Below are 6,000 nucleotides of genomic sequence, written 5' to 3'. Positions count from 1 at the left end.
AGCATACAAACGGAAACCGCATTAAAAAGTGACATGGCACTTTTTTTTTTTCAAAAATGCGTCTTTAAATTCTGCCCCATTTGAATAATGGAGCGGTTTCCCATTAAAATTAAGGAGACGCTGTTTATAAGCGGTTTTTACGAGCATTTTGGCATGGAATACCGGTGATTTCTGCGCCAAAATACATGTAAAAATCAGCAATTTAAACATCACCTAAGCTAGTCCTGCTCACACAGCTGATGAACTTGCTTTAATGTATCTGTGTTAGGCCTTGTTCACACGAGCGTGTCCGTTTTGCGCGTGTTGCAGTATACATAGTATGTCACGCGTTTTTTACGTCAGCAAAAAAAACTGAAGGTGGTTTTCTTTTTCTCATCATTTCTTTAGCAACAGTTGCGTGAATCACGGACAGCACACGGATATGTGTCCGTGTGCTGTCCGTGATTTTCACGCACCCATTGACTTCAATGGGTGCGTGATGCGCACAAAACGCACAACTATAGGACATGCAGTGAGTTTCATGCAGCGGACGCACGCTGCGTGACAACACAATGTCTGAATGGCCCCATTGAATTGCATAGGTCCGTGTGACGTCCGTTGTTTTAATGCGCATAACATGGACGTGAAATACGCTCATGTGAATAGCGTGTTTCACATCCGTGTTACCCGCATTAAAACAGCGGCCGTCACACGGACCTATATAATTTAATGTGGCAGTTCACAAGGCCGTTGTTCCAACGGAGCGTGTGGAGGGTCCGTGAGAAAATAGGACATGTCCTATTTTTTCACACTTCACGCATCCCTCCATAGACTCTTGTCTATGGGGGATGTGTGATAACGCGTCCCGCAGCGCAGAGTACGGATGCACCCAGGACGTGAAAAGTGACAGTTTTTCACGTCCAAGATGCGCAACGCCCATGTGAGGCCACACGGAGCAGCCCTGACATGGTCGCAACGCTGCTAACAACCGCGCCGGCACCATGTTCGGTGCGGCTGTCAAACAGCCTGTTAGTGGCCGCATGTTAACGCGGGTAAAACTTCCCTTTATCTGCAAAATTGTGCGGCCATGAATTATAAGACCCTTTATGGCCGCACGATTTTGCAAATTACAACAACTTACCTCATATTCATTCTCTATGGCAGCGCCAGAAAAAGCCGAACACTGCACTCGGCTATCTCCGGCACTCCCATAGAGAATGAATGGAGCGGCAGTGCGCATGTAACCGGAATACCCCTTAACTAGGTATTTGTCAGCCGCTCCTAGATGGTGCCGGCATGGTTGTTGGCCGCGTTGCGACCGTGTTAGGGCCGCTCCGTCTGGCCGTAACCAAAGATACATTATCAAGCGCTATCGAACTGGAGTCCAGGATAGGAAAGAGATTTGAGCTTCAGCTGTGTAGGATTGCCTGCAACTGAAACATTGTAACAAACTACAGCCTTGTGAGCAGGACTAGTTTTTATGAAGGTTTTTACTCACCCACAGCAAACAGCGATCCTAAGGGTATGTGCACACACACTAATTACGTCCGTACTTGACGGACGTATTTCGGCCGCAAGTACCGGACCGAACACAGTGCAGGGAGCTGGGCTCCTAGCATCATAGTTATGTACGATGCTAGGAGTCCCTGCCTCGCTGCCGGACAATTGTCCCGTACTGAAAACATGATTACAGTACGGGACAGTTGTCCTGCAGCGAGGCAGGGACTCCTAGCATCGTACGTAAGTATGATGCTAGGAGCCCGGCTCCCTGCACTGTGTTCGGTCCGGTACTTGCGGCCGAATTACGTCCGTCAATTACGGACGTAATTAGTGTGTGTGCACATACCCTTAAAATGGTGAGGATCTGTTCATGACACACCGATTAACGCTTTACATGCAGAAAATAAGTAAGTCTTCTGTATTTTAGAACTGTGGCCAACGTGTAGAGAAGAGGCTGGTGCTCATTGTTCTGCAACTTTCTAATATACAGTACGTTGTGTTTCATTCTTGTTTACAAACATCAAGATTATGATAAACTATATGGAGAAAAGTATTGGCCAACCCCAACCATTGATTTCCCGTGTTCCCTAAGTCCCCCCCCCCCCCCGTGTATAACATCGGTGCTTGATGCGCGAAAAACGGGCAAATATAGGACAGTCTTAACGGCCCCATAGACTAACATAGGTCCGTGCGACGCGCGTGAAAATCACACGCGTAGCACGGACGTATTACACGTTCGCCTGAATAAGCCCTTATTCTTTCTTTTTAGTACTTCCCCCTATTCTTATTCCGATCTAGTTTCTTGCCCGCAAATTTAACTATTACATTTATCCCACGCGGCACATTATGTTCCTGCACGATTCTGTAACAAAGGGAATAATACTAAAACAGGAATAACGATACAAGATTAAAAGCCCTGATATATCAATACAGGGAGACAAAACGTTCCAGTGAGGAGATAACAACTGATGTAGAAGTAAAACAATAGCGTGACCCCATCTGGAGGGTGAAGCGCTGCACATGTCTATGGGGTGAGTGATATTTCATGAGAGGGGGATGCAGCGACCGAGCAACAATCACAATCTGGGGAATAATGTATTTTATACTTCTACTACTATCAGCGCACTTCAAGATTTGGATAAAGTTCAGGAAGACTCAGGCTCTATAATGACTTTGGGTCACACATTGGTCGCAGTGACCTCAATGGGCGGAAAAAGTTGACACGGCCAGAATTCTGGCGATTTAACCACAACCATTGCAAGGCTAAGAGTACGTTCACACGCAAAATGAAAAACGGCTGTAAAATACGGAGCTGTTTTCAAGGGTGTTTTTTTGAAAGCTTTTTTTGAGGCCAAAAACGGTTCAAGAAGTGACATGCAATTCTTTTTAATAGGCGTTTTTTGAAACGGCTGCGTAAAAAACCGCCCTGTCGGAACGAAACACAGTTTTTCCCATTGAAATCAATGGGCGGATGTTTGGAGTTCAGCTTCCATATTTTCAGCCGTTTTTCGAGGCGTTTACTAGACGGAGTGAAATTACTACTTGCTTTCCACCTCTGACCCTATCTCTTCTGATGGATTCGTTGCCTCAATGAATCATAAAGGGTGTGTATATTTTTGCTACCATTTTTTAATGCTCCAATGCATCTTAAATAAATTTGCAACATTGCATATAGTCTTGATTAAAAATCTACTACCGTTTTGTGTATACAGCTCCCATGCAGACCTATGTGTCTCCATGGTAGATATAACAATCCACCAGTAATTGTGAGCCATAAGTTCATAAGCTCAGTCCCTACTACAGAAGAAAGTTGCTATATAAGTCGCAATGGGCCCCTAGCTACTGAGGCCCTTTCCAGCTGCACAGGCTGCAAATATGGTATGTCCGCCCCTATTCATACCTATCTATACCTTTAGGCCTGACTTACACAAGCGTATTTTACGTCCATGTTACGGACGTTAAATAAATGGCCATCACACGGACCTATGTAATTCAATGGGGCTATTCAGACATGCGTTGTTTTTCACATAGCGTGTCCGCTGGGAGAAACTTACTGCAGGTCCTAGTTTTGTGCGTTTTTGCGCACCACACAGCCCATTGAAGTCAATGGGTGCGTGAAAACAAAGGATAGCACACGGATGTCATCCGTGTGCTGTCCGTGATTCACGCACCACTTGCTAAAGATATGAGGATTTTAAAAAAAAACACCTCCATCAGGTTTTTATTTAGACGTATGAAAAACGCATGACATACACGCGTAAAAAAACGCTGACGCGCACAGCACACGAATGCCACACAAAACTGCAATGCAGCAAAAAACGCTTCGTTTTTGCGGACGACGCCAAATGGAAACACTCATGTGAATTGTAAAGGATCTGCCAGGTACTACGTCTGTGTATTCTCCCGGGATTAATCAGTCGACACCTGAGGCCAGACCTCTTAGACTGACACCGGCTCCCACCAACCAGGGTGGCAGGCTCAGGAGTGGGAGAGCCTATCGCGGCCTGGTCAGTCGGAGTTAGCTCCGCCCCCTGTCCATTTATACCTGCCGTGTTCTCTTCCTCAGTGCTTGTTATTCTTCTTTGATTCCTGGCCCCACTGCTGCCTTGCTCCAGCCTGCTTCTGCCTTGCTTCAGTTCCGCTTATCCTGCTTCGCTTTGCCCCTGGCTTGCTTCCTGCTCCGTGCTCTCGTTGGTATACCCCACTACATCCTGATCCAGACTGACTCATTCACCGCTCCGTTTTCTCGCGGCGTTCTGTGGGCTACTGCCCCTTCCCTTGCGTGTTCCCTGTTTGTACTCCCTTGCACTTAGACAGCGTAGGGACCGCCGCCAAGTTGTACCCCGTCGCCTAGGGCGGGTCGTTGCAAGTAGGCAGGGACAGGGCGGTGGGTAGATTAGGGCTCACTTGTTCCCTTCACCTCCTTCCTGCCATTACATCAATCTAGCCTTACATTACCAGATGCCGGCAGCATTTCCCGGACCGAACACACTGCAGTAAGACAGGCCTGCGGAAAACTCTCCCGTACTGAAAACATGATTAGAGTATGGCACAGTTTTCCCGCAGTGAGGTAGGGACTCCTAGTGTCATAGATAACTATGCCGATTAGAGCCTGTCTCCCTGCAGTGTGTGCGGTCTGGGAAATACTGCTGGCATACGGTCCGTATATCACGGACAGAACACACTCGTGTGAATCCGGCTTAAGAAATATGGGCAGACAGCCATAAAGAACGGCCGGACCGAACCGCAGGCCTAGGGGGAGGCCCCATGACAAGGGGAAGAGGAAGGGGAGGAGCCGAGGGACACGAGGGTGGGCTAGACGGCGCTCCGTGCTGAGCGCCAGTCTAACCCGGAAGTAGCAGCAAGCTGGTCGTCCCACCTGCCCTCCCATTTTTGTCTTTATGGAGTTGTTTTCCATTTAAAGGGGTGGGTTTATTGTTACATTCTTTCCTTTTTTATTGTAATATCAGTACAGTGTCACGGCAGTGGGGCAGGGTTGGGGGTCCTTGGAGTTGGTCAAATTTGGTGGGGGAGGGACTAATAGTAGGGTTGGTCCCTCCCAAAATTATGATCTGGGGGATCGGGTTGATTTGGGCTTCTGCTGGGTGGTGTCCAGAGGAGTAAGTACGTGTGACGTTTTAGCAATCTGCAGTTGGTCACGGTGCCCCTGAGCCTGTGTTTTGTACGGCTGGGGGTCAAAGTACAATTGTATGAGCAGAGTGGCACCAGATCCTCCTTTCCCAATTTTATGTAAATTGTGGTTATTTATTCCCTGTGTATTGATGTGTGGAATTGTTGTGTTTGTTAATAAAATGGCTAATGTGGCCAATTCATTCCAAGGAAAGTCTCTGTGTCTTATTGGGCTAGTTAGCATTATGGTAAGTGGGGGATGCAGAGTGTGAATTGGTGCAGTAGCGTGAGGTAAGGTAAGACAAGACCGCACTCTATTATCCCTCATCACGTACATTCTAAAGACCCAGGGCAGTCTGTCAATACTCCTCAACATTGAAATTGCAACACCATGAAGGAAAAGTTTTGGAATTGTGGAAATCACAGGATGGATAGACATGTTAATGATATGCAAGTGATAAAATAATAGAAACAAAATATTCCAAACATTGATTTATTCCGTTTTGAATATGAGCGCCACGCACAAAAATACACACGCATGCTATCAATAAGGTTAATGGTGTCTAGATATTTTACACTTTATATCTACACTCCTCAACGTTGAAATTGCAACACCAAGAAGGAAATGTTTTGGAATTGTGGAAATCCCAGAATGGTTAGACATGTTAATGATAAAATGGTAGAAAAAAAATGGAAACAAAATATTCCAAATATCTTGATTTATTCAGTATTGAGTATTAGGCCACGCAAGCTGCTTCTAGTGGCATGAGCAACATGCGGCCTGGAATTGCCATGTTGAAAAATGGCTTCTGGGACACTTTGGAGAAATGGCCGTACCACTGGTTCCACGACCAAATCAATGTAACGCCGAGCTTTTAGTGTATCTGAAAT

The sequence above is a fragment of the Rhinoderma darwinii genome, chromosome 3 (assembly GCF_050947455.1).
Source record: "Rhinoderma darwinii isolate aRhiDar2 chromosome 3, aRhiDar2.hap1, whole genome shotgun sequence".
Lineage (NCBI taxonomy): Eukaryota > Metazoa > Chordata > Amphibia > Anura > Rhinodermatidae > Rhinoderma > Rhinoderma darwinii.
Note: the sequence above shows the minus strand (reverse complement) of the source record.